The sequence below is a fragment of the Bos indicus genome, chromosome 29 (genome assembly GCF_029378745.1).
Source record: "Bos indicus isolate NIAB-ARS_2022 breed Sahiwal x Tharparkar chromosome 29, NIAB-ARS_B.indTharparkar_mat_pri_1.0, whole genome shotgun sequence".
In the NCBI taxonomy this organism is placed as follows: domain Eukaryota; kingdom Metazoa; phylum Chordata; class Mammalia; order Artiodactyla; family Bovidae; genus Bos; species Bos indicus.
This window is the reverse complement of record NC_091788.1, coordinates 38,500,972-38,519,661: the sequence shown is the minus strand read 5'-3', so window position 1 is coordinate 38,519,661 and position 18,690 is coordinate 38,500,972. Positions and strand designations below refer to the sequence as shown.

At 44.1% G+C, this 18,690-nt stretch overlaps 1 pseudogene; it reads left to right on the top strand.

Moving 5' to 3' along the window:
* Window positions 1–8,063: 8,063 nt before the first annotated feature.
* Window positions 8,064–18,236, top strand: LOC109554689 (pregnancy-associated glycoprotein 1-like; annotated as a pseudogene).
* The last annotated feature ends 454 nt before the right edge of the window (window positions 18,237–18,690 follow it).

Sequence of the window (18,690 nt, the reverse complement as noted above, 5' to 3'; positions counted from 1 at the left end):
TCCCATGAAGTGATGGGACCAGTTGCCAAGATCTTCGTTTTCTGAATGTTGAGCTTTAAGCCAACTTTTTCACTCTACTCTTTCACTTTCATCAAGAGGCTTTTTAGTTCCTCTTCACTTTCTGCCATAAGGGTGTTGTCATCTGCATGTCTGAGGTTATTGATATTTCTCCCGGCAATCTTGATTCCAGCTTGTGCTTCTTCCAGCCCAGCATTTCTCATGATGTACTCTGCATAGAAGTTAAATAAGCAGGGTGACAATATACAGCCTTGACGTACTCCTTTTCCTATTTGGAACCAGTCTGTTGTTGCATGTTCAGTTCTGTTTGTTCCTGAGTTGTATGAGAAATTAATTCCCTTATACATAGATATGTATCCATTCTTTCCTAGATTCTTTTGCCATACAGGATATTACAGACTATTGAGCAGAATTCCTGTGCTGTACAGTAGATCTTTGTTGATTATCTATTAAATAAAGTAGTATACATATATTGATCTCAAACTCTCAATTTATCCCATTCTCACCTTTTCACATTGGTAACTATAATTATTGTTTTGATGGAGGGAAGTGTCTAGGCACTTTTTGGATGAGGGTCTGTGCTTGTGAGAGTGCAGTGGCCAGGGAAAGCAAGCCTGAGAGAGACTCATTTCAGATGATGCTAAATGTTGAGAAGGACCTGGCCATGCAAAATGCTGGGAGAAAAACATTCTAGATGTGGGAAGTAGCCCCTGCTAAGGACCGAGGTAACTAAGTTTAATGAATAGCTATTCTTCCACTGCCAATCTTAATTCCATGCTTGGAACTTGGCCTATAGGTCAACCACCATGACCTCATCCCATGCTTCAGCTGTGAGTTAGCAGCAATGAGGCATGTCAGCCTTCCCAAGAAGGGAGAACCTGGGTCTATCATGAGGCTGAATATGCTCTGGACTTAGGGACATGCCCATAAACTGGTTATCACCAGGAGCATCATGTGCCAGGGGCACCACCAATGCCTCTGACTATCTCTATGTACTTGTTCTCAGGAGTAGAAACACCAAGGAACTGATAGAGCAAAGAAACAAGTAACGACTCCTGTTTCATCTTCCCCTGTGTGATTCCCACGGCCTCTACCACATTACTCTTTGCCTGAAAACTCTTTCCTCTTTTGCTTCCTCAAAAGTGGCTTGTAAATAACATCAGCACCTGACTCTGAAGCCTGGTGGCTGGAACTCAACTCACAATCAGCTGGGACCCAGAGATGTTCAGCCTTGTCCTGAGTTTCTGTCCTTTTTCTCCAACCAGATTCATAAAACAAAGTCCCTTAAAAAAAAAATAGGTGATTGTAATTCTCTAAAGGCCTTTGAATCTCCAAGGACTATTTGGAGCATCAAAGAGGGAACACATTCCCCTGCATCCAGGATAGTCTCAGACTTCAGCCTCCCTCAGCCAGGGGTTCCGTGAGGAAACATAAGACCCTTATCTAAGTTGCCAGAAGGCTGAGAAGAGAATACTTCTCACTGTGAATGCAGTTTCATGTTATCCAGTCACCCAAAGGTCTGTGTTGTCTGAATGAGGAGTGGGAGCTCTGGGGATTCTGAGTTGGGAGTGAGTCAGTCACCACCTGCACAACTGCCTCCTGGGGTCACTCCAGCTGGGGCTCCCCCACTGTTCCTGGAACTCAGAAGAAACAGCCTGCAGTATGGCTTTCCTGCTGCTACAAGAAGGCAGGTCTGCTGATAAAATCAGAATCAGACTTGAGGGGCAACAGGAAAGGAATTTCCACTCTGGTGCCTGCAGATATCTGAGAGCTGCCCAGCAGTGGATGCAATGGAGTTTTCTCTCATCTTTCCCTTCCTGGAAGTCTCCTGGTCTGAGAATCAGAGTTCCTGGGTCCCAAGTCTTCACTAACTTACCTGCAGCTTTAGAGTGAGTCATACAACCCAGGGTTCAGTTTCCCACCTCTTGGATGATGGAGACTGGACTTGCTCCGGAACACTTGTTCCAGACTGAAGCTCAGTGCCAGTCAGTGGACAAGAGGCTCAGAGGTGGGTGTTGCTGAGGATGCTGAGGCCGCCTCTGGTGGGCAGGGGGCTGTGACTGTCTGGTGATGTTCATGGGTCCTGGAATCAGAACTGGGAGTGGTAGACCACTTGGCACACAGCTGCTGTAACACCGAGGACCTTAGAGGCCTTGCCCACTGGAGCCTACCATCATTTGGTTTCTGTGGGATGAGATCAGGTACTTAAAAGTCAGAATTTACCCATGGGACGTTTATAGATTCCTCAGCAGAAACCCAAATTAGGCTGATGAATCATCTCTGCTAAAAAAAAAAAAAAAAACTCAGGAAACTTGATATGCCAGGACTCTTAGACAAATTTTGTAGTATTTTAAATACTATTTAAAGTAGGTCATCTTTTGGATCACCTGCCATTTGCTCTATGGCTTGGGATGATACCGTTAGAGTGGAATCAAAGGACTCTGGGGGAGGCTGTCCCTCTCCCTATGACTCAGTAGGAGTGAGTACAGCTCTCTCCCCTCCACATCTCTAGCAGGAATTCCAGCAGGATGGATGTGACCTCCAAGTTTAAGTGGAAGACTCAGGCAGGCACTACTCATTTCCCAGTGCTTCTTCCCTCTCTCCTGGGTCCTGTGCAAGCTGACCACCTCCTGGTTCCTGGGTTCTGAATTCCTCGTCCCTTCTCTTGAAAATATCCATGCAGTCCTACTTGTGGCTTCCTCTCTGCCCAGGCCCAATCCCTCACATGCAGATGGCACTAAAGAAGGGAAAACCAAGAACGAGTCTGCCCAGTTCATTCTTTCTAAAAATGTCCACATTCCTTCTGCTTCCAGACCCTGTCCTGAATCACTAACATCTCCAGCTAGATGACTCAGCTTAGTAGGATAATGGAGATGCAGATGGTGTGGTGACGGGGTGGGGGAGCATTAAGGTTGTCACGTGTGGGAGATGGTTTTCAGATGACAAGAGATGAGTTGGAGTAAGGAGCATGTGGTCCTCCAACCACTCATTCAGTGGGGACCTGCCTGAATCTGCTATCTTGGGCCCCTAGTGTATCTCTAAGACAGAAACTCCAAAATGGACTTTCTATAAACTTCTTAGTACAAAACAATTTCAAACATAACAAATATAATAAAAAGAGTCTCATAAATCCTATGTTATATCATTTGACATCAATAACTACAAAACTACCCTCTTAGTCCCACAGGTTGTCATAGACTGGAGACTATGCAACATCAAGGTTGTGGCCAGGTGAGTTACGAGTGAAGACATTCTTGACTTGCATCCATCTTCCTCTTCTTGCTATCTTCTCATATGTGGTGGCTGAAGGGAAGGAGGAAGAGGGAGAATAAGAGAAAAATAGGGAGAGGCTAATCCCATCATGAGGGACAACCATCAAAACCCCTCAACCTGGGTACCTCCCAAAGGCCCTACTTCCTAATACCATCACATTGGGAGTCAAGGGTGGACACAATTCAATCCATAGCAGCTATGCAGATCTGTTTTTAAATAAAGAGAGACATTCATTTCATTCTCTCTTTTACTTCTTATTCACTTTTCCTGAAGTATTTTAGGGACAAGATTAACAATTCACAAAATGTACATAATGAGTATTTGGGGTAAAATATTGGGATGTTTAAAAAAAATGCTCTTTGTTCCCAGTAAAATTAACATTTAATATCCAGTCCATGTGCAAATTTCCCTGATTCTCAAAAAGCATATGTATTTTCACAGTTTATTGAAAGAATGTAGTCATATATTGCACTTGGTTGTTCTCCTTTAAGATGAAATATCTGTTACTCTAACAATTTTAATGCCATTCATTTGTTCAAAAACTGGGAGGAAGCAGGGTGGTTTGTCTTACAGAATGTCCCACCATTGTGTTTAGATCAGGAGTCCACAATACCAGCACAGTGGGTCAGGACCAGTACCAGTCCTTCATCTATTAGAACCAGACCTCCACAGCAGTAGCTGAGCTGCAGGCCAGTGACTGAGGCTTCATCTGTATTATACCTGCTCCCCTACACTCTCTCATCACCCCCAGAAGAGACAGTCTACCTTGTTTTCCTGGAACTGTTTGTAGTTACATAACATATGGTTAGTAGAAACAAAAATAGCTTAAATATTGATGATTATTTTCCTTTCTCAGTGCTCAGAATTGTGAGTTGGTGCCCTAGCAATCTATCACAGCGACAAATAAGATGTTGCCTCTTAACATTTGGACACATTCAGCCAGCTTAAATTTAAATATTAAATAACTAAGATCATGGGATCCAGCCCCATCCTTCATGGCAAATAGAAGGAGAAAAGATGGAAGCAGTGACAGATTTCTTCATCTTAGCCTCTAAAACCACTGTGGATGGTGACTGCAGCATGAAATCAGAACACATTTGCTTCTTGGCAGGAAAGCTATGAGAAACACAAACAGTGTGTTGAGAAGCAGAAACATCATTCTGCCCAACAAACTGGTAGATGTTTGGCATTTTCATTTGGATTCCTAAACTTTCTGTCCAGTCCCCATTGGGCTTCGAAGTGCCTTAGCTTTCTGGTCCTTCATGATTCCCAAGATTATTTTGTGCATTTCTTTACCCAGTCCTGAAATCAACCATCATCTCTTTAAGAATCCACACATCGTCTGATGGGAAATGTATTTAGAAGCTACATGGTAGACCTCAGAATAGTCACTGTTATCAAGTTGTCAATGCTTGTAGGCTTTACATTGGTCAGAGTAGAAAGTACACATTTTCCTTAAAAAGATAAAATAAAAAGGAATATAATTAGTTGGTACAAACCTATGATTTCAGTTCAAGATTTAAGACAGCAGGGTTTTAATTAAAGTTCTTTATGTTATGAGTGAACTTTTTTTTCTATCCACTGAAAGGCTTACTTCAGAACATTAGTTTTAATTATTGTCTTGCTTTTACCTGTTAATGTATGTATGATTCTGTCACAATATCAGAAGCAGTATGAGGAACAATAAGTTGTTGAATATAGTTTCAGATTTCTTTTCTGTTTTTCTTTTGATTTTCTTTGGCTTTGTTTTGGATGGGCAGTATTTTTATTTTTCCTTAGAAGATATTCCACTCTGAACGTAGTCATAATTCTGAATTTTAAAGCCACTTATGTAATATGTTGTTATGGGCAGCTAGTCATCAACTTGATGCAATTAGATTTATCAGCCTTTGTTCTCAATTTGTTCAGTTCAATTCAGTCCTTTAGTTGTGTCAGTCTTTTTGCAATGCCATGGACTGCAGCATGCCAGGCTTCCCTATCCATCACCAACTCCTTGAGCTTACTCAAGCTCATGTCCATCGACTTGATGATGCCATCTAAACATCTCATCCTGTCTTCCCCTTCTCTTCCTCCCTTCAATCTTTCCTAATATCAGGGTCTTTTCCAATGAGTCAGTTCTTCCCATCAGGTGGGCAAATAATTGGAGCTTCAACTTCAGCATCAGTTTTTCCAGTGAATATTCAGGACTGATTTTTTTTTTTTTTTTTTAGGATGGATTGGTTTGATCTCCTTGCAGTCCAAGGGACTCCTCAAGAGTCTTCTCCAACACCATAGTTCAAAGGGCATATATGTGTTTCATTTGTCAGTGACGTCATATTCCCCCTGTTGGGATTTAACCACCAGAAATGAATGTAAACAATGCGCAAAAATGAGTATTAAGACACAGTGTCCCATCTACACACATCTGGTGACTAGGAGAGGCTCCTGTTGTATTCAAGGGACAGTCATTGATAGATCTCAGGAAGGAATAGGCCCTGGGAGTCCTGGATGAGTCATTAAACCCAATTGTCTTTACTTGGCTGCCACAGTTGTTTTGTCTTCTTTGATTGGGAAGACATTTCACAATTATTATTTCTTTTTTTTTTTTTTGTATGTTTGGTTTGGCAGACAAAATTTTTCACAGCATAGACCCTAGGAGGCAATTATATCAGAAATATATCCATTTATCTTCAGCAGTTAAATCTGTTGGTTTGTATGTCCCCGGTGATATTTCTTTATAAATAGAAAGGAAACAAACATGTTCAGTATGCATTCAGTCTCTTTGTAAATCAACCAACATGAATTAAATTCCTCCCTGTCCCCACTGTACTCTCAACTCTAGGAGAGAAATGAAAACCTGCAGAGACCAAAGGCTGATTCCAGCACATCACTGTGGAGATTTCATTCCCACTGCTTTTTTGGGGGAAAAAAATTAGTTTCTAACATTAAAATCAGTAGATTGTACATAAATATCCAAACTTCTAATTTGTCAGAAGCCACGTTAGGCATTACTGACAAAATGGAGGCATAGCCCCAGCCCCCTCCCCTCATTCCACAGGGACGGACCCAGGATGAAGGAGTTAGGCCTTGTAATTCTGACTTGTTTTTTCCTCTCCTCGGCTGAGTTGACTGAAAAGGAATATTAAGGTGCTTATTGTTCTTGAGAGGAGCATGAGAAGGCATAAAGCCTTATGCAGCTATGCTCAAAGAATAATTCATAAAGTTAATCACTGACATTTGTTCAAGGACTTTTACAAAAGAGTGTTCGAGGATGAGCACATAGGCTGTAGCTTGAGGCCATGCGAGGGCTTCCTATCTGAAGCCTATTTGTGAGGAAAATGTTTATGGCAAAGGAGTTTACTGAATTTAGGGCTTAGAAATAATTAAAATAGTTAGAAGTTAAAGATTTAAGGAATGTTGTAAAGTCAGCATATTTTACTATAGCTTATAGAAGTTAGGAATTTTTAGAGACACTATAGCTAGAAGCCTTGTTAAGAGACAGTAAGCTCAGGATGTTAGAGGCAAACAGGATTTAGGAAGATAAGTAGTAAACTGAGGAATGTAGCATGAGTTACAATGTAATCACAAGTTAACTATAGGACACATTAGAGTAAGTAGATAATAGAGGGTAAGGCTGATTCTGAGAGAATCACTGAAGCAGGAACTCTGAAGAGCAACAATGATTTATGGACATAATAAATCTGGGTGAGGGGGAACTTAAAATGTCAAACTTCTGACCTAATGCTTTTGTAAAAGTATAAACGAAAATCTTACACTTGAAATAAATAGGCAGCCCAAGAAAACTGAGAGGCTGTCTCATTACTCACCGACACCATTCATCTCTTCAGGTTGAACCCCTGGCTGATGGAGCTGGACTCCAGCAATGATTTCTCTTGAAAACATGTCCAATTGGCCTGCTTTCCAGAATGGTTGAAGTGTAGGAAAGGCTTCTCCCAGTGGTAAGGCCTGGGCTGCCCAGTGTCCAACATAGCAACCTAGTCCTAATATCATTTCTCTTGCCTCCTGGGGCCATGAGTTTATGAGAACAAGGCTGCAAGCTCTCTTAAGAAAAGACTACTTTTGCCTTGATCAACTTTGACTTTGAAGCCTTTAACCCAGAACCTAGAACACACTTCTTCCTTGTATAGTTGTTGGATGATATAAAATACCTTGTGGATGCATATGACATTTCTTCCAATACTGAAACCATGCAATTAAAGTACTACTCTGCCCTAAATCTTTGATGCAGACTGGCATCATAGGTGCCTCTGATGTCTGCCATTAGACCCACTACCTAAAGCCAGTTGTATGTCCCTGGGCTGTCCCTGAAGTCTTCACTTTGCCATTTGACAACTTATCCTCCTAGCAAACTCCTTTCCAATGAAGACAGCAATGCATATCTCATGAAGTAGCTAGGAAGATGACATGAAACCAAGAATGTTGAGCATGGCTCTTAGTATCCATTTTCATGATGTTCTTGGCAGTTTTTTCTAGAAGTATGCAAGGTTCTCCATCTTCTTAGATATCCATGCAGATCAGTTTGATTTTCCAATCAAGCTTCAAAGAAGAGATTACAGTTCAATTCTCTGTATTCTGAGAAGCTTCAAAGTCCACTCGCCAAGGACACTGATGAAGGTTAAGATTTTATTGAGACCTTTGTGTTTTTTTCAGACCTATTAGTGACCTAAAGGGCTAAACTAGGGCATGTCAGAGCATATATAATTAGGGGCTCCCGGTCACCACTACATGCTAAGAACCTGAACTTCCCTGAGTACTTGGAGCCAGGAAAGAGCATGAAGTGGCTTGTGCTCCTCGAGCTGGGGGCCTTCTCTGATTACAGAGTCATGTAAGTATGGAGACTGTAAGCCACATTATATTCACTTCTGTGATTTTTCTTTACATCTGATTATTCTATTCATCAGGTTTAGAAGGGAATGAAATATTTCCCTGACAATCTTAAGGTTCAACCCTTACTTATTGATAAGTACATTACCCAAGGGTCTTGGTGTAGATTTGCATAGCTGCACAACTCTTTGGGTCCAGTCATGTCATGACCTATTGAAATTAGAACTCCTTGCAATTGTTCAGTGCACAGTCAATGCAGATGTAGGTGTGGTCCTGTGGAATAGCACTTTTCTACATGTTATTTAGCATGCCCTCTTTGTTCCCTCTCTACTTCAGTGTGTATATGTCTATGTCTGCATCTCTGTATCACTATCATTTATCTCTCCATCTTTTTGGAAGGCTCTGAGTGTATTTCTCTCTGTGTTCCTTTCTTTTAATTTTACATTTGACTCATCCTTCCTTCTTGGGCCTCTACATTTCCTTAACTTGTTCCCTATCTCCTGGATTCTTTTTTCAGCTATCTCTTCTCTTTCAACTTAGAAAAAGATTTGGAGAGCTACTTATACACTGTTTTATATCTGACAAGCAGTGTGACCACAGCCAATTCACAAACCTCTTGCATTTCAAATTCCTCCCTTGTAAAAGAGGATAGGAGTCCCCCTTCTACCTCCTTCCCTGAGCTTCTATGAGAAGGATACAGTGGGATGGCAACAGCAGTGCTAATGGCTGTCATTGTTGAGACTTCATATTTATCAAGCACCTTATATCCATCACTTCACTTATCCCCAAGATATTCTATTTGGAGGGTTTGAATCATTACATTCCACCATTTTACCGAAGGGGAGACTGGAACCCACGTGGTCATATGGCTTACCTAACATTACAGAACAGAATCTTTATTCAAACCTATGTCTTTACCATGACATATGCATAAAATTCATATAATAAGGTGACTCATAAAAATGATGAGAAAATACACAGTGCCATTGCAACGACAGTTATACCTTAACACTGACAGCTAATTGTAGCCTCTTCTTTGTCAAATACTTGATGAAAGAATACCTCTAACAACAGTGAAGACCATGAGAAAAACCCTCAGTGGAAAAAACATGCTGAACAATTTATTGAAGGAACATGCTTACAGACTGTCTCAGATTTGTTTTCGTGGCTTAAATATAACTATTCATCCCCTGAGGAACATCATGGATGTGAGTGTTTTGAGGGGATGCTGCACCACAGCGCCTCCTGGTGCTCTAGTTTAGCACTGGGGCTCATCTGGAGATGCCAGGTGGGATGCTGGGGCTGGGGCTCCTGCAGGAGGCAGAATCCCTGGGCAACAGAGGCCCCACCCAGGAGAAGGCACTATCATCCTTAAGTCTTTGTCTTGGTGACTGGGCCCAGAAATTACCAGGTGGCAGGTAAACGTCCATTTCTGTGTCGTAGAAGCATCATTAGTTTGATGGAGATTGTTCCTTCTGAGGAGAAGGCAATGGGGACCCACTTCAGTCCTGTTGCCTGGAAAAACCCAAGAACAGAGAGGCCTGGTAGGCTGCAGTCCATGGGGTCACTAAGAGTCGGACACAACTGAGCGACTTCACTTTCACCTTTCACTTTCCTGAATTGGAGAAGGAAATGGCAAGCAACTCCAGTGTTCTTGCCTGGAGAATCCCAGGGACTCAGGAGCCTGGTGGGCTCCTGTTATGGGGTTGCACAGAATCGGACATGACTGAAGAGACTTAGCAGCAGAAGCAGCAGATCTTTCTGAACTAAGGGAGTCACTCAGTTACAGATGAAGAGTGAACCATCACTGATTAAAAGGTAGAACCAACTGCAAAGCAATTGTGAATCCCCAGGCAGAAGAATTCAGTTTCCACAGATGCAAGAACCACAGCAGTAAAGTTACTGAACCTGTATTCCATATAAGGCCATAAGAATCTAACACAGTGCTTACTGTTATTAGATTAGAAAAGGGCTTATTTTGTCTTCAAGAATGCCCATGCCAGCCTGAGAGATAGGCAAAGAATAAAAACATGTCAAATGAAAGTCACCTGTGTGGTGTTGATTGGATGTGCTCTGAGTATAGAGGGAGTGGCTGGGGTTGATCAAGAAGGACCTCCTACAGAAGGGGGTGCTAAGGCTGGATTTGAAGAGACTACAGAGCTTCTCAAATGAAGGCACCAGGACTTCCCCGGGTGTCCAGTGGTCCTCGAGGCCCAGTGATTATGCCTCTGGGCTTGCCATGCAGGAGGTACCACTTCAACGCCTGGTCTTAGAATCAATATTCTGCATACAATGTAGCACAGGAAAAATATATCAGCAGACACAGCAGACACCTCTGTGACCAAAGTCTGTGAGCTGCACAGTGGTTAGAAAGTGATCTCAAGAGATATGTGATACCCAGAGGGAGGCATCAGTGTGGGAATAGAGGGTAGCCAGTTCTGCACTAACCCACTCCCTCCTTCTCCCTGTAGATGCTCTATGTGGGTGACATCACCATTGGAACACCCCCTCAGGAATTCCAGGTTGTCTTTGACACAGGCTCATCTGATTTGTGGGTGCCCTCCCACTTTTGCCTCAGTCCAGCCAGTTGTGAGTACAGACACCCCCTACCCAGACCATCATTCACTTGGCTGCTGCCCTGCTTCAAACCTTGGCACCTGATGACACTCATCTCTTGTGTCTGCAGCTACACAAGTTAGGTTTAGACATTACAAGTCTTCCACCTTCTGGCCTACCCAAAAGACCTTCAGCATCGCCTATGGATCTGGGAACACGAAGGGATTTCTTGCTTAGGACACTGTTCAGGTAACGTGTAAACAGAAGCTGAGTCAGGACTGGCTATGTAGTGACCACTGCTTGCAAAACAGATTCAGGACCATCTGGCAGGACCCTTCCTACCCTACATCCCATAGACGTTGGCCATCTTACCCACAGGATCATGTCTCTGGGGAGGCAGTGCCCGTGGTGACACATGAGCAAACAGATTAGCTAACCCAGAGAGTGACTTGAGGTATGGACTTGCAGCTCCTCTGCCCATGAACAGTTCGAGGTTCACTTTACTGGTAGGGAGAAGAGGGGATAAAAGAACCCACATATATTTACAGACTGTTCCAGGCACTTTCAGGTAATAACTGGTTTAATCCTGCAACAACCCCACAAGCAGGTGGTCTGATTAGCTCAGGAGACTTACGAGGAAACTGAGGTACAGACAGAAAGGCCCTTGCTGAAGTCACACATGTGGTAAGTGGTGTAGCTGGGCTGACTTTTCAGAACTGCAGTTGCTGTGGGGTGTTTGGGACAGGATAAAACTGTTCTGGGGACCCTGGGAGCAGTCAAGGGCTTCAAGTATTCAGAGTGGGAAACTGGAAGCCAGAGATGTCAGGGGGCCTGATAAATGACTTCTCACTCTAGGGGACCTTTGAGAGTCTAATAAAACCTATGGCTTGCCTCCCCAAAGTACTTGAGTAGTTCCCCTCTCTTTCTCTTTCATACACACTCACAGAAATACACACATATGCCCAAAAGTGATTTGCCAGGAAGTAATTTCATAGAACCTTGCAAGCAAGATTGTGTTTTCAGCTTCTGTCTTCCTGGACAGGTGCAGTATGCACAGTACCTTACAGAGAATGCAGTCCATTCCTGTCATTGGGTCATGCCAAAGAGAAGGCTATATTGCTCTCAATCATTTTGTCCACAAGGTGGCACCAATGGGTCCTGGCCTGACTCTTGGTTGCCCCACCTGGACAGAAGCCACAAGGCCAATTTGACTCACTCAGGTGGTGTTTTTCAGAAAGTCAGATGTTTTAAAATTCACAGCCTCTCACAAATGGAATCCAAATTCCCCTCCCAGCTTGGTCTAGCCGTCTGAGGTCCACCAAAGGCAGAGCCCAGCCTCAATTCTTCTTTGAGGATCTAACGGCAATGCACCCCAGCCCAGTCTTAGCCCTACTTCACGTATCTGTAAGTGGGAACACTCTTCTCTCCCACAGATGGGGGACCTTGTAAGTACTGAACAGCCATTCAGTCTAAGCATGGCGGAAAATGGCTTTCAGGGTATACCTTTTGCAGGTGTCTTGGGCTTGAACTACCCCAACATATCCTTCATTGGAGCCATCCCCATATTTGACAAACTGAAGAATCAAGGTGCCATTTCTGAACCTGTTTTTGCCTTCTACTTGAGCAAGTAAGTCTGAGATGGACTATCCCCTTCTCCAAATTAGCTGTAAGATGCTTCTAGTTGCATGAAAATTATAGAACACTTGATAAAGAAGTATTCTAAGAGACAATCTAATCCAGGATTACTATGGCCCCAGGGCCCTACCTGTCATCACCGCTGGTTTTTATAAATAATGTTTTATTGGAACACATTCCTGCTCCTGGGCTCAAGACCAGTAACTTGTTCTAGGGGGGTGAGTTAGGAGGAAGAATAATGGAAGGCAACAGGAACAGAGTTGGTGGAAAAAGCAATACAATTTGCTTATGAATTTGATAAGGAAGGAAGGAGAAGGATGGTGGATGTCTTTCCTTCCTCATTAGCATTCCACTGGGAGCTCAGGACCAGCTACCCAATTTGCAGGAGCCAGTGAAAAATGAAAGTGTGGGACACAGAACAAACATGTGGGACCACTTGTTCAAGAAATATTAGTTATTTTAAGACAGGGAGAGAAGAGGTGGGGTCCCTTCTGAATGTGGGGCCCTTTGGACAGTAGAGGTCACAGGCCAGCGGAGCCAACTCTGGGTGACCTGAACCCACATCCTTAGCACTCCCAGGCTTTTATTTTCCTGAAAAATGACAAGCTGGACAAGGGGAAAGCAAAAACTCTTTGGCTCCCTGTCATCTGAGGGTTTCTGAGCACATAGGTAGCAGGAGGTCCTGGGCCTCTTCAGAAGACATAGTAGGTGGAGCCCAGCCATGTGACTCAGCTTGTAACCTCCTCTGTGCCACTCATTAGCCAGTAACTGACCTCAGTCTGGTTCTCAATCGCTCCTAGCCTCGATTTCTGCATCTGTAAATGGAGACCTTATTACGGCCTTGATGGGTAGACAAGCACAGACAGAAGCTCTCAAACAGTGTTGTTGTTACTGTCCTCCAAAGATCTCCCCCTCTTTTCTCTCTGCAGATGCAGGGGGAGGGCAGTGTGGTGATGTTTGGTAGGGTGGACAAAGCCTACTACCAGGAAATGCTCAACTGGGTACCATTGATCCAAGTGGGAGACTGGCGTGCACACATGGACCAGTAAGCCTCTCCCTCTGAAGGTCAGCCCAAGTGATGCTCCATATCTGAAAACAGACACAGGAAGACACACACAAATAGATTCTCAGACACATAGTGACATAGACGTATACACCACCCACAACGACACATACAGACACACAGACACATGGAAATACACAATCAGACACATATTAACAGAGACACATATAAACATGCATAGCTAGTCAGAGACACAAACGCACAATTAGAGACACATACTAACACATATACAAACAAACGCATAACACATAGATACGCAAACAACCCATGGGTTCATAATCCCCAGGCCTTCTGACCAGGGCTCTGACCAGGCTCCTAAAAGGGTCCAGAGAGGACTCTGCAGCTGAGAGAGGGCTGCACCCACTGCCCTGTGAGGAGTGGAGCATGGTTAGAGGACTCTACAGTGTGGTGAACAGAGGATCAGGGGGAATTACACCAGCCTGAACAGAGTTATAAGATGACCAACTGTCCAGGGCTACCTGAGACCAAGGAAGTTCTCAATAAAGATAAATGTCAGTTTAAAAACAGGGAAAGTCCTGAGCAAATGGGGAAAACTGGTCTCCTTAGGGAGCAGCTACCCAGCAGTGGAGAGAGGTTGGCTGCAGTCTTAAGACTTGAAAGCAACCAATAAAAAAGACACCCCATGTACCTGGGCACACAGTGGGGCAGGGGCTATAACAGAGAATCAGGAAGGTGGGAACCAGGAGTGACCTGAGGACAAGAGGTGTAATTGATAGGATTCTGTGTGATACCCTCATACAAAAGCTGATCTGTCCTTTGGAGTTTCTGTGGGCTACTTATATATTTCCTGGCCAGGGTCTCAGGGTCTGAGCTGGTTGTAGGAGCAGTGCTTGGAGACACCCTCTCCCAGAGGAGCCCCTCTCTCCCACCATTTTGAGAATCTGCTGCCCCTGAGAATCTCCATCTTCACTCTGTGGCTGACCAATTATTTGTTCCCAACCAGATACAGCTCTGTGAATGTTTCTCATTCATTATTTTCACAGTCTTCATTCACTCACTAAACAGACAAGCATTGGGCATCCACTGTGTGCCAGGTACTTTAGCGAGGTAATGAGAATAAAACTCGCCCTCACATCTAAGAAGGCAGATGCACAAGAAATGACATGCCCACATAGTGAATTGTGCCACAATTCACTATGTGTGTGTGTCATTCTTGTGCATCTGCCTTCTTAGATGTGAGGGCGACATAGTAAGTTGTGACTTTGGTACATGCTAAACATGAGAAATGGAGAAGGCAATGGCACTCCACTCCAGTACTCTTGCCTGGGAAAATCCCATGGATGGAGGAGCCTGGTAGGCTGCAGTCCATGGGGTCATGAAGAGTTGGACACAACTGAGTGACTTCAGTTTCACTTTTTATTTTCATGCACTGGAGAAGGAAATGACAACCCACTCCAGTGTTCTTGCCTGGAGAATCCCAGGGACGGGGGAGACTGGTGTGCTGCCGCCTATGGGGTTACACAGAGTCAGACATGACTGAAGCAACTTAGAAGCTGCAGCAGCAGCAGACAAGAGAAAGGGTCTACAGAAAGTGACCAAGACAAGAGACTGATAAACACCAAGACAAGAGACTGATAAACACCAAGGGAAAGACTCCCTGAATCAATGACAATTAAGCTGGAATCTGGAAGATGAGAAGAAATTTGCTAGTCAAAGGGGAGGGGACTCTTCTAGGAAGGAAGACCAGCTTGTCTCAAGATATAAAAGATCCTGGTGTATTCAAGTACTGTATTCAAGTATGTCAAGGAAGGTGCCATGTCAAGAGCAAAGGAAAAGAGTCAGCGCAAAAGATGGAGGGCTGTTTAGGAGACAGTCGAGAAGGGGGCAGCTCTGGGGAGACTCAGAGTGGCCTTGATGCCCACTTTGTCACACTTCTCTCAGCATCTCCATGAAAAGAAAGGTTATTGCTTGTTCTGGTGGCTGCAAGCCTCTTGTAGACACTAGGACATCACTGATCCTTGGCCCAAGAAGACTGGTCAATAACATCCAGAAGCTCATCGGCGCCACACCACAGGTTTCCGAGGTGAAGGGTTATGCCCCAGGGTCACTCCCAGTCTCCACACACAAGAAGGATCTCCAGGGCCAACCTCTCTCCCTCTCTCTAGTAGCACTACATTTCATGTTTTGCGGTCAATACCCTGCCCTCTACTATCTTCACTATCAACGGCATCAAATACCCAGTGCTAGCTCGAGCCTACATCCTCAAGGTGAGGGGAGAACCCTGAGGGGTGGTTCTCAAATAGGAACTTTCAGGAACCCTTGGGCTGCTGCTGGGAGAAGGGCACCCTCTGTAGGCCATCTCGCACTATTGCAGATGCTGCTGAGCCCTGTTGCTGGGCCAGAGCCTGCCACAAAACCAACCTCTTGAGAGTAAAGTGCCGTCTGGGACACTGATCATCCTGAAATAAATGTGGAGACGCCACACCATGCTGGCATGGTGGGACTCACAAGGAGAGAGGAACACTATGGTCCTCAGTCCTCAAAGAGCTTCAGTTCAATCTGAAACCTCAGATGCATGAACACAAAAGTCAGTTTTAGCGGTCGCTGAAATAGGCCATGTGAAAACGAGTGAAAGGTTGTTGTTGAATCACGCAAAGACACTGGGATTCTTGGCCCCCGGAGGAGAAGAATTCAATCCGGGGCCAGAGACGAGGCTTGATTGCTCAGAGCTTTTGTGTAATAAAGTTTTATTAAAGTATAAAGGAGATAGAGAAAGCTTCTGACATAGGTATCAGAAGGCGGGAGAAAGAGTACCCCCATGCTAGTCTTCAGCTGGATATTATATAGTCACTAGCAGTCTGTTAATGAAAGAAAGGAATGTCTTAAAACTCAGAATGGCACCAGGCCCCTCACCCATAAGATGCATTTTGGGATAATCTTGGCACCAAATGGTTCAACCTGGGCCATAAAATGGTTAACTTGAATCTTGAAGAAGGGCAGATCACCATACAAATAGTTTTGTTTACATAGATTAAGGGAACAATATCTGAATATACCACACTGGTTTGTCAAGTAGGTTCTGAGCCAAGAGGCAGAACCGACTTGAAGATAGAGTTTGGGGTAAATGCATAGTACATTAGCATAGATTAAGATAAACATTTCCATAAGAGAAATGCATTTGTTATCTCTAGGTTTGAGAATATTTAACTTCAGGTGAAACCATGCGTCATTATGGCAACACAGTATTTGAAGAGAAACCTCCTTTTAAATTTGTATAGAGAAGGAAAAAATATCCCTAGTTTGTTTCCTCCTGCCGCTTAAGAGAGATAAAAATGTCTGACACTTGCAGGCTATTTCCTCCTTTTGGAGACCCCTGGCCTTCCTGCCTGTTACCTTCTCAGGAGGATGACTGGGGACATTCCAGCGTGCTCTCCCAGCATAGAGATTAATAGTCTCCCTTCCCTTCTCACAGTTTTTATGGATTGGATGATAAATTACATGGTCAGCCTAGTTCTCGGATGCATCTTCCCCTTGCTCTGGCCGGGTGCCCCTTTTGTGAGTCAGGCTACCGGACCCCTCTGTGGGGAGGCTGGATGCTAATGTGAATAAAGAGTGCACAGTGACTGCTCAGCCCTGGCACAGGGTGGAGGCTTCATGTCAGCTCCCTAGGGGAGTTCAGAGCTGGCTGATGAGCTCAAAGAAGGCTTTGAGAAAGGGAGGGAATTTCAGGAATTCTAAAACTGTAAACTCATGGAGCCACGTGGAGGGTTGCTTGGTTCTAGGCAAAACTGCACTGGATTCCATGCAAATGGAATCCCAAGGTGCTCTGCATTGGGGCACTGGGGACTTACTCGGGGTGATGAGGGCTGCAGACTGACCAGTGGGGATGGGGAACCAGAGTACGTTACCCAACCAAGCCTGGAGTGGCCAAAGAGGGTGAGTGCAGGCCGAAGGAAGTTTCCCAGAGTTCCTGAACATTCACTCTTCAAGAACGTGCTGTGGGCACTGCTCTATTTAAGATGGATAACCAACAACGAGTTGCTGTGTAGCCCAGGGAACTCCACTCAGTTATATGACAGCCTGGATGGGAGGGGAATCTTTGGGACCAGGATACACGGATACATACGGTTAAGTCCCTTTACTGTCCACCTGAAACTCAGAATATTTTTGATCAGCTATACTCCAATACAAAATAAAGTTTTTTTAATAAAGTACAGAGTGTGGGAACGCAGGAGGAGAACCGGCATTCTCTGCAGAGAAAACAAGGAGCAGGAGTCAGAAGCAAAGAAACAGGGAGTGAGGAGTACTATGGATAGTCTTGTTCTATTCTAAAAATGTTATTGAAGTATTGCTAATCTTCAGTGTTGCTTTAAGTTCTTCTGCACAGCAATGTGGCTCAGTTACACACATAAAAAATATACATTCATTTAAGAATGTATATTCTTTTTCATGTGGTTTATCACTAAATATTGAATATAGTTCCTTACACCCTACAGTAGGACTTTTTTTTTTTATTTATCATTTTGCCATATCCCCAACTCCCAGTCTTCCCCTACCCAACACCGTTCCTCATGGCAACCACATGTCTTGTCACGTTTTGGTTTTGGATGAACTCTCACATCCCCTGCTGCTCATAAAACCCCTTGATACTTACCAAAAGAGGGAAATAAAACCAAGAATTGTGCTGAGTCTGAATATTGGCAGGAATTGCAAGTAAGAGCTCAGGCTGACTGGTGTGTGTCTCTGACTCCCCCAGGATTCTAGAGGCCACTGCTATACCACCTTTAAAGAGAACACAGTGAGGACATCTAGAGAGACCTGGATGTTGGGTGACGTCTTCCTGAGGCAGTACTTCTCAGTTTATGATCGAGGAAATGACAGGATTGGCCTGGCACAAGCAGTGTAAATGCTTGGTGTGGCTCAAGAATCAGTAAGGCCGCTCCAAGCAAACACTCACTCACACTTAAGGCAGTCTTGCCCAGGATGCTGGTGAACTGTGTTTGGTGGGCTGCAAACCCTATTCTCATGAAAGAATAAAGGGTTTCACTCGTAATGGTGCTGAAACAAATGGGTGTCTCTGTTTGAGTCTGGGAGTTGTACAATGATCGGGAAGGATCTAGAGCAAAGTCTGAATCACATTTGAGAGGAGCCCAACTCCAACTGGCTTCAAGGAAAGGGGAGACTCATTGAAATGATTCTGGGAATCCAGGACACAAGAATTAGAGCAAATACAAAGATCTCAGTGACTGGACCCAAGAAATCAGAAGTTATCAGTTCTCTATTTCTCACCCTCGCTCTTTCCCTTTCCTCTTCTTTGATGGTCTTAGCTTGACAACTTTCTTCCTTAAGGCTTCTATACC